This window comes from Trichoplax adhaerens, genomic scaffold, assembly GCF_000150275.1.
Source record: "Trichoplax adhaerens TRIADscaffold_1 genomic scaffold, whole genome shotgun sequence".
NCBI classification, from domain to species: domain Eukaryota; kingdom Metazoa; phylum Placozoa; class Uniplacotomia; order Trichoplacea; family Trichoplacidae; genus Trichoplax; species Trichoplax adhaerens.
Window position 1 is genome coordinate 2,865,718 of NW_002060943.1, and position 16,068 is coordinate 2,881,785.

Here is a 16,068-nt window from a genome sequence, read left to right on the forward strand (position 1 = left end):
TTTGAATAATTGATTGACACAGATATATGCACGCACACGAATTAAAATAGTTTATGCCCAAATAAGTTCGACATAATAATGTTATAATTTATTGCACTTTAGAATGAATTATTGTAATGTGTAACAATATAAACAAGTTGCCTTTGCTACATTACAGTATTCTTAGCAACCGCATTATCTTCCATTATAATATTCGATATCCATAGGTATGTGTTATGTAAGACTGCATGTATTTGTAGATTTATTGATTTAACGATAACAATATCTCTGTCCATCTAGCTACCTAATAAATTTACTGACGTCAATAGCACAAAGGTAGATAAAGGTGAAGAGATTAAATAAAAGCGATCGTGCATAATTAATTAATGATATTTCTTCAGAATGATGTCAAATTACTAGCGTTAATCTCTACCCGAATGATAGACGAACTAGGCTGCAATCGATAAGGTCGATCACTTTATAGACTTAAGGCTCGATAAATTGTCTCACCCACGCCTTTCAATTCTAATCTCATTTTAAATTTATAGACATTATTAAGACAAAACAAGTAAAATTTCATTTCGTCAATGAAATGATAACCATGTTTTGTACAAGAGAATTGTTTGCCTGCTAGAAGATAGGATGAATAATCCATCTTCTATAACGAGAAAGTAGGAAATATAAAGTAATTTTCGCAACTATCACCCTTTACTATGATCTATCTATCTAGAAGAATTTAAATTAGTATAAATAAAGAAGCAAATTATTTGATACATTAATTATCCATAATCCAATTGTACATTAGTGCGGTCACTGATACAATATCGTTAATGATTAGATAGATAGACAACTTTACCGAAAGTAAAACCTATACTGTTACAATCTGCTCGCATGATTAGGTATTGAAATAATTATGTATAATCCAATATAGAGGGTTGTCAAGGAAAAATATTCGCGTATAATATCTAGCAATGATATTCTATTTCGAGAAAAATGAGAAGGAGAATTAGAAAATAGGTAAAAATTGTTAGTCTCTATAAAAAATTGTTCTTTCGTAACTGCACAGCCTCTACGACAAATGCTTATACGTAGAACGGAGAGTATGTTTCTATATATAAATTCCTAGACTGACGTCCAGGAAGCAATTTAATTTTCTGGTAAACAATACAATATCTCATTCTTGCTTTTAGATTTAATAAAACACACTGCAAATCTAAGGTCATCAAGTCTATATCGCGACAAACTCACCAAAATATTCACAATAACAAACTTAAAACTATAAATTGACAATTCAGACATATCTTGAAGATGGATAGGATTGTCAATAATCATTTTGGCTTTAATATAGAAAATGAAATCGAAGTCTATAACCCGAATTCGGTATAAAAGCGTATAGAAGTTTCAATAAATTAATTGAATCATCCTCTGCCAATACTTTCATTATTCTATGCTTCTATAAACAATAAATCTTTCATGAAATTATACCAGCGCAGCATGCATTATAATCATTAAAAGTAACATTTCCCCAGGTAGTCTTTCCTATGATATCACAGTCTAGTCATTTCGAGCTGTCATAGCTGATTTTAAAAGTCTAATACATTCTAGCGGATTGCATAATATTTCTAATGGCCGTCTATTTACTTCAAACCGATAAATTGGTGCTAACAGATCGTGCTTTTTAATTAAGGCTGTGACATCATAAACAGCTTGACATAAAATCTGTTGCCGATAGTTCTAATTTACTAACTTTTGCTTATGATTACCAGCCTTTATTTCATGCTGTTACGTCATAGCAGCTTAATAGTTTTGTCTGAGTAATTATTTTAGCTTGCCTAAATAATCATGCTTATGATATAACCATTATTCTACATTATCATTCATCTTACATCTTTGATTAGATGTTCATATAAGGTATTCTTGATATTAAAAATTCAATACCAAAATGAAAAAACAATGGAATCATCAACGAATACATAATAAGCTGATGTATTCGACAAAGTAATAGTTAATAGAATTATCAGTATACCGTATGTTGGATATAATCATCGAAGTCTAATGCATTCCTTTTGATACATCTTTACCTACTCATTGATACACTTAAATTAATTCTATGGTTAACCATTATTTATAACGCCATACTGAAGATTATTACCTATGCTGATAAAAGACTTTTTTAATATACTATTGTTGTATGCAACTGCACTTAATTAAATTCTAAGATTATCGATAATCCAAGAAACCAGTGCTAAAGAGAATTATTACCTATCTTGATTGAAGTACATTCCCGAAAAAATAATTTTTATAATACCCATTCTCGAATAGAAAGCCTCCTACATCCATTTTTACATTCTTGTAATTGTTCTATCTTAATTGTGGGATTAATCTTAATCTATCAATGCTAGAGAAACCGTTTATTACTCAAGAAAAGAGTGCTGAAACACGGAATATTAAAATGGCTGACGATAATTTTAAGTACCCATATAGACTAAATCACTTCCCTGATATACCTTTCGTAATACCGATATCGATTGGAGAGCCTTCACCACCCATTCTCATATTCGAATTGTTAATACAGTAATTTAACTGTATGATCAATCTTAATGAAATGTAATACCCGTGGTGATTAGAAAATCATCATCATTCACATTCGAGTAAATATTAAGTTAATTGTATGATCAATCTTAGTATAAAGTAAGAGTACCGGAGATAATTATTTTAATAGCCAGATGCCTATGTTTATAAGCACATCGCTTGATACGCTTTTCACCTTTATATACGTACGCTTACTATTATTATATGATCTGTCATGATCTAAAAATTGAGTGTTGGAGATAGTTGTTACCTGTATTGATTAAAGTTCTTTCCTAATTCATTTTTATAATGCTCATATTGATTGAAAAACCTTCTTCACACACATTTTATATTTCTAGGAGTGTTTTAAGTTAACTATTTGAGCAGTTGCAATAACAATACGAGTACTAAATATAATTATTACTCTCGCAAACTGAAAAAACACATAAAATTAATTCGTCCAATCTAGGACTGGCTAATATTTCGATTGCAAGACTTAATCTCGATGCGCTCAATACGGTAATATATAACACGTAAGATCGATGTAAGATCTCAAGAAAATGTATATGAGTATATCATAGATTATAAGTTATCAAAATATCAGTAAATCGTAATCTCTGCCCTTAATAACAAATATCACAATTGCAATCTATATTAATATTAACGAATATTCTTTTATCATAAGTTTGGACTTTATACTCCAGCTTGACGTTAACATGGGTTATATAAACTGTATTAAAATCAACAATTAAAAAACTAACAAAAGTATACAGTAATGACACCATATTCTAGCATCCTAATACATAGAATAAGATTAATAAAAACTAGTATCTAATTCGAACATGGATTATCAGCAATGGTATTTATTTTCATAGCAATATTGATATTTCAAGCGCTATTTGTTAATAATATTAAATATATTGTTAAAATGGTGTAACAGGCTAGTCATAGTCGATTTTCGTTTTATCGAATAATCTTGTCGATCAATATCTACATTCTACCAGAACAAGAGTCAAAAATAAGAATATAATGTCATTAATTCAGCTAGTACGGTTCGTAATATTAATTACAATGTCATTCATGTACGGCACTGAATTCTTTCTAATAAAATTTGAAAGATATTGTACCTTATATCAATTATTAATATGGACTAGAAAGAAGCGCAATAGGGGCTATGTAAGCAAGTACTAGGAAATAACTAACATAATAATACTTATTTTAAATTCTAACATTAAGAAATACTAATTCCAGCTGTAATATTATCTAAAGTGTCAATAGAGATTAGAACAAGAATAATATGAGCTTTAAAAGCGAGCACGAGAAACAGCTGATATACCAATATTTATTTTAACTTTTACCCTTAAAAGAATTCCAATTCCAGCTATAATGTGATCTGATGCACGTTTTAAATATATCCGTAATATGCTAATGAGAAATAGAGCGATTATGCACAGTTATGTAATATTCTATTTTACAAAAAAATTAAGTCTCATATTTACCATTTCACTTCAACACTTCTTTGCAATTATATAATGATGTAATTCCATTCTTGAATTATTACAGTACTTATAAAACTAAGATCCACATCAACCGTTTCATTTTTAGATTCCTTTGCAATTCTATGATGATGTAATACCATCTATGAATCACTACAATACATTACATAAGCTAGATATAAAATTAAATAGTAGATCTTAATCCGGAAATGTCAATATTTAGTACAGTATTTGTCTTCATTACAATCGTAAACGAAAATTAAGCGATAGTAACTGCGTATTTTTTCTTATAATGATTATAGTTAGTGTTTGCCATATTCATTTAAATATGATAGACATTATCCTGCCTGGATAATTAATCTAGCGAGCACATATATTACGTACTATTTGCATATGCTCGTAACACCATCAATTTTCGAACTCTTTCCAATCATTTCAATTATTACAATCAAAATAAGTTAAAAATCTTGTCCGTGAGAGAGAATTTCAATAGTTTTAAATCTATTGAGCCTCAAATCTCATCAACAAGTAATAATCTGAATTGAATGATCATAGAGGTAGATTTTTAGACAGAAAATGATAAAAGTAAATGAAAGTTCGCATTGTAAAACAGCAAGTTTGCTCAAAATCAGTCATCGATAAGTTATAGAAAAAAATAAAATAAATGATTAATTGTAAACCTAGTTATAATTCAAGCTAAAATAAGCAACAGGGATTAATTCAATAACGCAGAAATAAGTTTGCTGGGCGTAAACGAAGAGTATTTCAAATTAACGAAAAAATTTTTCGAAAACACACCTGGCCGAATCGGATCTAATTAATTAGTGAGAGTAATCAGCTTCTAGCGATCCTTGCTGTGTCTTACTGAGTTAATGAAGTTGTACTATTTGGGAAGTTGTCCAGTGTTATAATTGAGGCATTCTACAAATCTTCTTCACATCATACAACGAGTAAATTTGACATTACTGTTGATAGAAGTTAGGTAAATCAGGATGCATCCTATGCTACACTTAATCATAGATTATTTTTTGTACAGGTATTTATTCAAAGCTTCTTTCAGGTTTAACTATTACTCGACTAACTAGCTAACTTTCAAATATCCTTTTCCGTCCTCGACATGTAAAATGTTGCAAATTTAAACAGAGATTGTAAAAAAATCAAAATCAAGACCTCCCTGAGGATAAAAATGTTTAAGCCAGTTTTTCATCACGCTAAACAATATGTCGAAATATAGGACAATGTAACATCTAAAATGAAATTTACCAAGGGTGCGTAGTTACAGAAAGCAAAAAAGTATAATTTGAAGTACAAAACTAAGTACATAGACGTACAGTATTAAAATTTATTAACATGCTGTTATTTAGATTTAATTGAACAAAACAAGTTTAGTAAAATTCAGTTTCGCTTAGCATACCGGATATGATATGATGTTAAAGTAGCCCTTTAATCCTAATATGTCGGTAACTATTTTTGTGAAACCGTCCGATCTCTACAGCTGCAGCCCAAATACAGAATGATCCAAGTCTACTTAGACTTTGACTTTGAAATGCTATTAGAAATGCGCCATCAAGTCCAGTAGATGAATGAAATCTTCAAATATTGTATCCATTTGATCATTGAAGACAGATTTTTAAGCTAGAATAAACCTATTTCTCAGAAGCAGCCGCAGTTTAATGACTGAATGTAGGGATTACTGAAGACATCAGGGTATGTAACAGTATCAAAATTAATTAAAGGTCTGCTCTAATACCCTTTTAAATCAGATATTATTAGAATTAAAGACCCGTTTTAGATATCATATCAAATCCTGATATTATTAGAATTAAAGGCCCATTTTAATGTCATATCAAATCCGATAGTATTAGAATTAAAGGCCCATTTTAATACCATATCCTATCCATGTCTTTAATAGGTGCCGTATTAATCTACCATCAGATTACAGATAGTGTGAAAAGATTCTCTCAAACATGAGCGAGAAAATCACCTAAGCCAAATAAAAGCTGTTGTTAAATTACAATCAAATCAAATGTTATTAAAATAAAGTTAAAGTTGATTTGAAACAGTGTTACGGTAATTTTAGGTCACAATAATATCTTACTGTATACATAAATACCGCATTAATTAAAAGCGGCAGAACCTTTTATAGTCCAACAGATTAGGGAAGAGATTTATTTTGTATGTGCGAAGGGTTTACTAGCCTTTATAATTGTCTAGTATTAAACAGGGTATGCATGCAAGCAGAATAGCATTATTATGATATCCAAAAGAGATCAAGACTGAAGGTAGCAATAAGTTATGGGTGTGAAAGAGTTCTGTTGATTCCTTGGAATAGTATCAAGAAATTTATAAATAAAGGCAGGATACAGTATCCGATACTCACAGATATGAGTCTTATATGACCGTCAAATTGATGAAAGTAACCACATCTTATCCTTCAAAGTTTAAAAAATTGTCAGAATCATTTGATATAAAATTTTATGATATATGTAACAAGATTAAATAATGCAGCAATAACGAGTAAATAAGATAGGCAATTAGGTCAAGAGAATGTAGCTTTACGTAGAGGAATATCAACAGCATGAATAACATGACGATTTGAGGCTGTAGCTATTGCAGATGCATAACATACGTTAAAGTATATTAAATAATAAATTTACAATGTGTGGATGTTTATATCGTTACAATAATAAATTAATTATTGCTACTAAATGTTATTTGCAGGCATTTTCATTTTATTTATGATTACGAACTGCTTTCTCAATATTAAGACTTGTATAAGCTTATTGTGATTAATTATCGTTCTATCGAGGTGTAGCATTAATTATCAGAACACTGCAGTAACATAAACTTATCAGAAGGGTCCTAATATTATTTAATCTAACTTGGAATGGTGTTTTTTAGCTTCATCACGACGGCATAAAAGAAACATGTAGCCAGTTCTTCACGCGTGCGGCTAATATTAGGATATTGCTAATTCTTTACATAAAGGAATTAATAGAATAGCAGCACAACGGTAGCGGTTTCGAGTGCAATATGATTGTTTGAATAACTTTCCTGTTTAAGTGTAGCAAGATTTATGTCTTGGACTTGGCAGCATATTGTCATTAGTTTATAACATGTCAATACTGATACTCTTTACTATAAAATTACCATAATGAGCGCCACTGCGATCAGATTATTTAATCAGGATGTTTTCAATTACTATATTAAAGTTGGAGTATTGTTAACTATTTTCGCACTTACATACATGGTATTGCAATGAAGGCAAATGCTTATTTGGATATTCCATTGGCGATTGATACTAATGCATTAAGCCCTAAGTGAATCTTAAATATAGCCACAGATAAAGTCTAAATATCTTCAACTATTTCCCATTAATATACATAGCATTGCAATGAAGATAACTACTTATTTGAAGATTCTATTCAGAGATCGATATAAATTTATAAGTCCTAAATAAATATTAAATATAGCTATCACGGCTAAAGCCCAAATTAAGAGTGAAATCTTTTGAATTTCGAGCTTTAGATCGCTACGCAATTGCCTTTAAGTGCAATGTTGATCATATTCAACCATTTTATTGCGCTACGGAAAAGTTTAATTACATTGCATATCTGAAAAGAACTAATCAAGTATTTTAAGGAAGATAACTACTTATTAGGATGTTCTATTTATAGATTGATATTCGTAAGCAAAGCCCTAAATGAATCTTAAATATAAGTATATATACAGCGCAAGTATCTTTAACTGCTTTTTAGTTTACAATTCGTTATTATTGCTATGAAGAGGACTACTTTTCTTATTTGGATGTTCTATTTAGAGATTGGGATTCATTCATAAACGAACCTTAAGCTTAGTCAATACTTCTGGAGCACTTCATAAATGATAGCAAGCTAAGATTCAAAATATAAAGTATTCGATGTAAGGAAAAATCGCTTCAAGATTTATCATGTAGTCCTAATTTAAAAAAAACACTTAATAAAATATATCCGCTTGATTATATTAAGTCCTATTAACAAAACGGCAACAATACTATTATCACAGATGATTTGCAAAGCTAGCGGTAGTGTTTTGTGTTTTCAACGCTTTTCATTTCTCAATACTATAAGACACCATGCTACCAATAACAATCGATATAAAGGCAATTTCATTCTGTAATAAATGATATTATTTACGATATCAAAATATGTCTAATACTGACTTTTCTGTTCATGAGATGATCAATAATTCAGTAACTGAGTCAATCCTAGTAGCTACACTGCTACCTCAATCATTCGAATTTTACAGAAATTTTCAATCATTGCAAAATTATCCAGTAATCTGTACATTGTTGATCGTGAGAGGAATAGTTTTCGTACCTCTGCAGTTAGTGACTGTGTATCGCAAATGCTATAAATTCAATGGACTCTCTCTTGTAGTAACTAGTATCGGTAGTATTTAGATAATACACAAGTGAACTGCTATTTGATTTTAGATTATTATTTATTTACAGCTCTTGATTAAGGAGTTATTGATCGAAAAAAATTTCCGTGTACTATTTTAGAATATCGTCATTGGTATGGAAAAGTATATAAAAGAAGTTGAAATTAGCAAAAAATTGTGTACCATTGCCGACTTGGATGCAATCTGCAAGAAATTTGAAATCACTTTTTTCCTCCTATTGCGTTTGAAGTACTTAGCTATTTCCAATCATGAAATCTTTTACTGCATATTTGCTGTTATTTGGCGTTCTTATTGCCATTCTAGCTCTACTTGTGAATACGCGAGAGATCAGTAGTGTGGATAAGGTTGAATTATACCGGAGGGCCATCAGACAAAAACGGTGCTTGCCCAGAATCTGCTATGGGCATGAAGATTGCTGCAGCGGTTTTGATTGTTATGTTGTACCTGCAGCATGCATAGCTGGCTCACCGACCAATCCAGGTATTTGTGTTCCTGAGCAGATTCAATGCTAATCCCTACCAAAGCTTGGTTGTTGAACGGATTAGCTTGGCAGTTTATGTAGATGGCAGTACGTAAGTTGATAGTAATTTATGCATTAGTTTAAGATAGGGTTAGTTACTGGAAAGGAACAGGCGCTATTCTAGCAGTGTCCTTATTTATCTTTCTATGGTTCTAAAATAGATATCAATCGTTATATTTAAGTTGATTTATTCTGGCTAGAAATGCTACTGTACGCCATTTAAACGTGCCTAAACTAAGTTAAGCAGATTTTGATACCATTACGGTACTATTTTGTTTCTTTATGGATAATTGTTAGTTTACTTTAGGCCTCTAAGCACTTATAGTTGCAAATAGACTTACTCATGCATGAAAAACTAAAAGAGCAACATATTAGCAGCCATCTTACGCACTATGGCAGTGGCATTTCATAGACCGTCTACTTGCGAGAAAGGATATGATTAACCATGAAAACTCATGCCAACGATAGAAATGCATCAACGATAGAAGTACATCTTTCAGCAGTTCTGTCACTGCAATTTCAATTCTTAATGATCCATCCAAGCTCCACCACTAGCCAACGAGAACATACAAGAACAGCCGATCATAACATATTAATCAAATAATACCTATATGCTATAAAATTGTTACTTAATTTAACCTCTTAATAAATTGGCTAATTAATGTCACTAGATAGCTAGACTTCCAAGATTGATTTGATACAGAACTTGATAATATATTCCAGTGATTCAAGTTGGTGTTGATTACATTTAGACAACTACAGTGCGCTAGCATAGGATTATATCGAATAGCTATTTGAATGGGAACAGTAGGGTTATACTTATCTCTACAACAAGTTTCTTTAATACCTAATGATGGATATTATTATCTTTGCGGTACTGTTGCTGTAATGGAGTATTACCAAGGTTAAATGACACTTTTGCAATATTTTTTGCTTATTGCGCAGCCATAGAATTGCTTCCTTGCTGCATTTATATTGCTATAATGTCTTTCAGCTAATTCATAGTCTAATTGAAAAAAGATTTAATCTCATAAAAAAGTGCAACTCTACATGCATGAAAGAAAAATAAAAGTAAATATACTCTATTTTACCGTTGTAACGATTGTAATTTCTAATGAAAATTATTCTATAAATTAAGTATCCAAAATATTCTGTCTTACTTTCCTTAATATTTAGACAGAGGTTGCCACAAACTTTCAAATAATTATATATGGTATTATGTATGTTATTTACTATTTACTAGATGCAGTCGTATTATACACGCATATTGAAGTTGCGACCAGGTAAAAAGTGTGATTCACTATCGCGATCAAGTAGAGCCCAAACTCTTAATCAAATTATCTCCTCAAAGAAAGCAGTACTGTATGCGTGCATATTTAAATTGATGTCGAATTAAAACTTTGATCTCATTAACTCTCGAACGAACCATACAAATTAATAGTACATGAAGTAGTAGTAATCGCATATTTAAATTGATATCAAATTAAAAATTTAATCTTATTTACTCTAACTGAGTTATGCCCGAATTCTTAAATCATACAAAATAGTCATAGATGAAATAGTACTAAGTAGCTTGTGTAAATTGATATCAAATTGAAAATTTGATCCCATTTATTCTAAATCAAGTCACGCTGAAATTCTTAAATCAAGGACTGTAAAGAGGTATAGTGGAATGGATGTCAAATTTTTCGATCTCATTTTTCTTTTACTCTCCAGCAAGTTATACCCAAATTCTTAAATCATACAAACTGGTGGATCAAGCAGTAGTAACGTGTACTTAAATTAATATCAAATTAAAACTTCGATATCATTCACTCTCGATCAAGTCATGCCCAAATTCTTAAAATCATGTAAACTAGTCGCAGATGAAGTAGTAACGGGACATTTAAATTCAATTAAACTTTGATCTACAGTGATTCATGATCGAGTAAGACCCAAATTGCTAAATCATCCAAATTATCGGCTAGATTAAGCTGGATTACACGCGCATATTTAAATGAATATCAGCTTAGAATTTTGGTCTACAGTTCCTTGTGACCAAGCAATGTCAAATTGTTAAAATCCTGCTAAATTGTTATCGATAGCATTGAACTTACTCGCTCCAGCCTTGCACTACTAGCTTTATATATTCCATTTTAGACTGTTAATATGAGATAAAAAATTCAAATAAGTAAGGTATCTTTGCAAATTCAAATTAAATATTTATGTATAGGAAATGACTCATTTACAAGCACCACCGGCTGACAGTAAATTTTTTGGTTAAATTTTATTCATCAGAAAGCATACACCTTTAATGATTATATTAACATATTCGTAGATTGATGTTTACAATTTAGTCCTGTAACCTCTACATGCCAGTCCAAATCACAAAAAAGAAAGTCTGTATACGCATATGCAAAAAGTACGAAACAAATTCAGCTTCAATATGAATATGTTGTTTTGCAATATGCATGTTCTCAGTAAGCGCATGGATGGATGGATTAATAAGCCAAGATTTGAAATTCCAATAAGAAGAAAATACGAGTAGTTAAGTCAATTCTGACTGGAAAACTACGAATTTCATTAATCTAACTATATTGCAGCTAGTCAAGTCTCGAAAAAATGTTATAAACACTCATTTAACTTTATCAGATAATTAGATGGGATTATCTTAGCTTATGAATATTGTAGATGAATATGGCAAAATGCAAATTTAATTATGATAGTCACATTTTTGCATAGACAGTGCAATCAAAATAGCATAAGCTACTTTTGTACAGGACTATAATCCAATTCTTAAAACTAATAATAGAAATTCTTAGTAATGGTTATAAGCTAGATTATTAATACTTAACTATTTTGATTATTGCTACTAAAAGAGGTAAAATTTCTCCAAGTTTTCAATTTATGTCTACGGAAATTAGACATTAATATTTACTTTATTTATTTATTATCAAATTTTTATATACCACGGCCCCTTAAATTAGCAGCACTGTAACTGCCTTCTCTATAATAAAGATTCAATAGTTAATTGAAACGTATCGAAAATGAACAGGATCTATGCTGTTGGTCTGCAACAGGCCTACAATGCAATTTAGTAATTTTATTTTCATGAAGCAAGCTTAGCATCATAGCAAAAGTAATCAGTTTTAATTTTGCCACAGCTGCGGTAACTACCTTGTTCTCAGAATTCCAGTAAATTACGACTTAAAATAAGTACTCAAGGCATCACTAATTTCCTTGCTATATTGCTTAGCAATTTGAAATAATGTAACATTGCACCGAATCTTACCTTCTAACCTAATTCATTAGCGGCTTGATCCTTCTGCTCATTTGGTATTATTTATTACTGGTATGCTATCGATCAGATCCAAATTCATATAAATTTGATAGGGATAGCAGAAAGTGAGAAATGAAAATTTGATAAATTTAGCAATAAATCATCCCTACTTATTCGTTCACTCATTTAGCCTCTGAAACTCCAGTACATTGTAAGATAAATTCAGTAGGATGGTTCCAATAGTATCATGTTTACTCTAACTGTATACAAAATTCACTAACAGATAATTTATTATGATTAATAAATATCATAATATAATTGTCGCGTAAAGTCAATAAAGTCACAAAGCTGATGGCTAGGGAAAGGTGCACTTCATAGTAAAATCTTTGCATTAATACAGACATACGATAATAGTTAATTTTTTTGGATATAACAGAAGTGTACTTCCTGAACTTTGCTTAGATCATAGATGCAATATCGTTTTCTACGTAAGAATGCTTAGACTTAAATATGGTCGTTATGTTTATGGAGATTTGTGCGACTAGAAAATAATATAATCCCGATAAGATAGGAAGACTACTGCGAAGCTGTAAATCAGCTGACGGTTGAAGAAAATGTTACAAGTCATTTACCTTAGTTACAGCCAAAAACTGACAAAGATTAAAGGCACTATCTATCTTTATTTCTCGTATTTTCTTAATAGGATAATAAATTCGCGTATATTACTCTCGAATTTTACTTCTACCTATGGAGCAGAAAAATTAAAACTGCTTTGGAGTGATTATAGCGACATAATGAAGTAAAGTACTTGAATGTATACGCTATATATCATTGATCAATCCAGTAATAAAATGAAAGCGATTGAGGAAAGAATATCACGCACCTCACTACTTAAAATGATCACATCTTAAGGGCTACGTTACTTAGGCCTTATGTTACTCGCACTAGATTTGTTCAAGAAGCAATCACTAGAAGTGAAGTAGCTTTCGGTTGGATACTTGTAGCAGGAACAAATAAACATTTTGGCGTATACCTACCAAATGAATCATAACATAGTTTTCTATAAAATCTGAAAGCATCATAGTTCTTCATTACTAGAATCCATAAGTCACTAGTCGCTCTTTATAAAGTGAACACTTTGGCAGGAATTATTACTATACTTTATTTATCATTAAAATAGCAAATAATTCGATTAAGAAGATACTACGAGGATTACAGCAGATCTTTATTAGATAAGAATAAACTCGAGGGATCCTCATTTAAATTAGTACTAGTGCAAACTCCCGTCGCTTTGCTGACGGTTTACGATAATGTGCTCATTTAACAGATAGTATTACCATTTGTCGTAGAACTGTCAGAGGTTCAGTAACTTTATACCGTGTACTGTGTACTGTATGCTGTACAAATGCACGGTATAGCACTACAATAATGTACAGTACTGTACTGTACGTACAGTACTGTACAGTACTTTTACTACAGTACTCATATTGTACTGTACTGTAGAACCGAACCGACGAACGACACACAGTTCATGTCGACATAAATCGGTTCGGAACCGAACCTCTGACAGGTCTACGGACATTTGATAATGTACCCATTTGTTATAGTAGTGATGGAGTTGCCACTTCACAAAATACTAAGAAAGTGATAAATAGACTTCTTAAATTTGAAGATGTTTGACTCTCAGCTGCCTCTGCTAAACAATTAAACCATTAAAGTATTTTCTTCGCGATTTAAAATGCATAGAATATGACAATGAGGTAGACCACGCTTTTGAAACTCGATGGTATACATGAAAGCATTCAGATTGCCAAGGATACGGTTTCTGAGATCGTGTAATAATTTTTGTTGCTTAATTCTAAACACTCTCGCCGTGATATCCGGACGATCTGCAGCTGATTGTCCTGGTTTGAGCTCGCTAATTATTTCGTGCCACTGTGCTTTGCATGTAATTGTTATAAATAACGTAGGTTTACCAAATATACGTTTATGGTCAATTTGTTAATAAAATTAACAGATAGTATTATCATTCGATATTATATATATCCCTGTAATAGTAATGTACTATGCTATATTAAGATTAGTTAATAGTCCAAAGCACATTACGATAACTATTGTACGGTGATGGACATACTGTACCAAGTTAAGATTAGCAGGTACTGTAAGATATCTACAGTGCGGTTCAATGTCCTTAGTACTGTGGTCAATTCTATACCAATCATTATAATGTGTCTAAGGATCGCTGTCGTATGCAAGCAAAGCTTGCTCTATCGATAGTAACCGTTAGAAGAAATTGTAACAATCAAAATGGCTGTGTAGAAAACTCTATAAAGATTCTATGTTTATTCAATTTTCATCAGAATATTACATGAAATCAAAATTTAAAGGCCCAGTGGCCACTCTTAGCGATATAATGAATACTATTTTAATAATCAGTACTCTGCAGAAATTACTACCTTAGAGCTATTCGTTTTACATGAAGAAATCTTTAGGTTAAAAGTACTGTAAGAATCTTATACTGACCTATTGAAATGAACCCATAATCAGAGTCATTTAACAGTAGTATAAATACCCCCGCGCTACTCATATTCAAGAGTGGGATCATTAAATGTTTCGATTACTAGGCTTTATAAGGACTGTAGCTGGTTTTCATTTAGTAAAGAAAATATAGAGGAGTAAAGGTAATACAGTACATGGAAGCTATCCTTTCAGATTAAAATAAAATGCCTAATAACATAATTAGAGAATAGAAGCTCAGAACAGAAATTTGAGCTTCATCACACCTCTGAATCGAATGGATACTGTCGGACTTCATATTAATTAATGCTATCAAATGTTATATCTTGCTTGATGATTATGAATTATAATTGAATTTCATAATTAAATTTTTGCGTTCAAATTGAACTTTATTTATTATTATATTGAAATGTAATATATTGGACCTAACACACAGACCGCTCACTGATAACTTCCTAATCTGAGTAAAAACAATTTTTATTCAATAAAGATATACTGTAATTTCTCTACCATCGGTAACTTACTAAAGAGCTGCCGTTAAGAATAAATGATTCACCATATGATATGACAACTTGTCAAGAAGTAAATTGAATATATGCTTGATGTTATTGAGAATATCTTCATCGATAAACAATAATCACGTACAATGTAATATGTATTATTAAAATATATAATTATTAGGACGTAAGGCAGTTACTCTTATGATTGTTTACAGTATTGTGATTAAATCCGATCACGAAAATTAGAACTTTACTAGATCTAATGCAAAGACTAGCTACACACAGCTCTACTCTAGCCAAATACAACTACTCAAAGACTTCTAGAAAGAGCAATCAGATAATCTAATATCTCCTGCTTTTACACTCTCTGTAGTCTTTGCAGTAGCAATCAGTATAGCAGCATTCTACTATATTTACACATATTCAGCTTATTATTACTTACAATATTTTAAAGCGAACCATCATTAATTCAATATGGAAATGATTACAGTATTTTCGTGGATACTATTCTTACCATTTAAAGTACAATAAACTAAGCATATCCTAATATATGATTTAAAATTCTATTTTTACCTCTAACCTTATTAGTAGCTCAATATCTTACTGTATATAATATAGTCATCTATACTCTAGCATAGAGTCTATCCTTACAGTCTATAATTATGGGCTACTAAATATGTATCATAAGATGAATGTAGAAAAGACAATACCGTACATCATGCTAAACATGGCTAATAGTCTACAATCACAATATTAAGTTACCTTTACAGTATATAAGCTTTT